Source organism: Penaeus monodon, chromosome 31 (assembly GCF_015228065.2).
Source record: "Penaeus monodon isolate SGIC_2016 chromosome 31, NSTDA_Pmon_1, whole genome shotgun sequence".
Taxonomy (NCBI): domain Eukaryota; kingdom Metazoa; phylum Arthropoda; class Malacostraca; order Decapoda; family Penaeidae; genus Penaeus; species Penaeus monodon.
The window spans coordinates 2297360-2298495 of record NC_051416.1 but is presented as its reverse complement, the minus strand read 5'-3'; the positions used below and the strand labels follow the sequence as shown (position 1 = coordinate 2298495).

The 1136-nt window shown below is 38.6% G+C and overlaps 1 protein-coding gene across 1 annotated transcript in view; it reads right to left on the bottom strand.

Moving 5' to 3' along the window:
• The window catches only part of LOC119592824 (rootletin-like), a 148678-nt gene that overhangs the window by 108890 nt on the left and 38652 nt on the right, over nucleotides 1–1136 (bottom strand). The window lies entirely within an intron of this gene.

The window sequence follows — 1136 nt, the reverse complement described above, 5'->3', positions numbered from 1 at the left end:
GACCGCGTGCGTCTCTGTGGAACCTGTCGCTTTTTGCCGCATGCAAAACGTGCCTTCTAATGCATTCTTACCACCGCCGTTCCCTATTCTGATCTTTCCCTTAGCGATACACCCTTAGACTCCACGTACACTCTGCTATTCATAACATACATACGGAACCTGCTCTATATGTCACTCTATGGCATGCTTTCAAATCATATCAGTCTAACTTTTGCAATACTAGTTTAGCATCCTTTTTATAACATTTATCTACCTAATACACAATGCGACTTGGTCATACACACTCGGTATTACTTTCTAGCCCAAACTATAATTAACTTGTCCCGTCCTAATTATTAATAAAATCTCCTCACTTTGACTTATTCGATAATATATCATTCACAACAGACTTGGTTTCTGACCTTTAATACATTTACATATCAAATCATGTCCACTTTCGTATTTTTTCCCCCACGATCATTTTAAAAGGGTTCAGATCTTGCTGGGGACCTAGGATCAAAAAAGGATATGAAACCGTTTCACGGAAATATAAAAATCACCGTTTATGGCACGTTACTCAGTTCAGACACCGATCGATCGACTCTTGCGCCCGGGACACTTGTATGGGTGGGAGGCGGGGGGAGGGGGGGTTAGGTGATGTCTTTCGAGAATTAGCATGACCGGACGCCCTTCCTAATATCAACTGTGGGTTCCAGCGGATAAGAAATTACTAATATTACATGTTCATAAATAAAAAAAATACACTGGGTTTTACTTTCTTCTGAACTCCACTTCCTTGAATCAGTAATGAAAGATATATAGCTCAAGATTAAAATAAAATCAAAATGCAATGACCTCCATTTTTTTTCTAAACTTCATTTCCCTAAGCACAAAAAAATACCGTAAGACTAAAATAATTTCTATTCATAAAATCCCGTGAGACTCGATCTTTATCCGTTGCGTAAAAATCATATTTCTTGTGTATTACTCATAATACTGTAATTCTAGTACATGGCGAAGATCACCTTTGTGAATTTCTCTGATATGGTAGTTTAAGGTGTTTTTGCTCCAGGGAGAGTTTCGGTGCTGAAGTCTACGGATCGCCACCGCCGCGTTTCACTATCAAAATGTATAATTCATCCTCAACTGATTTTTTT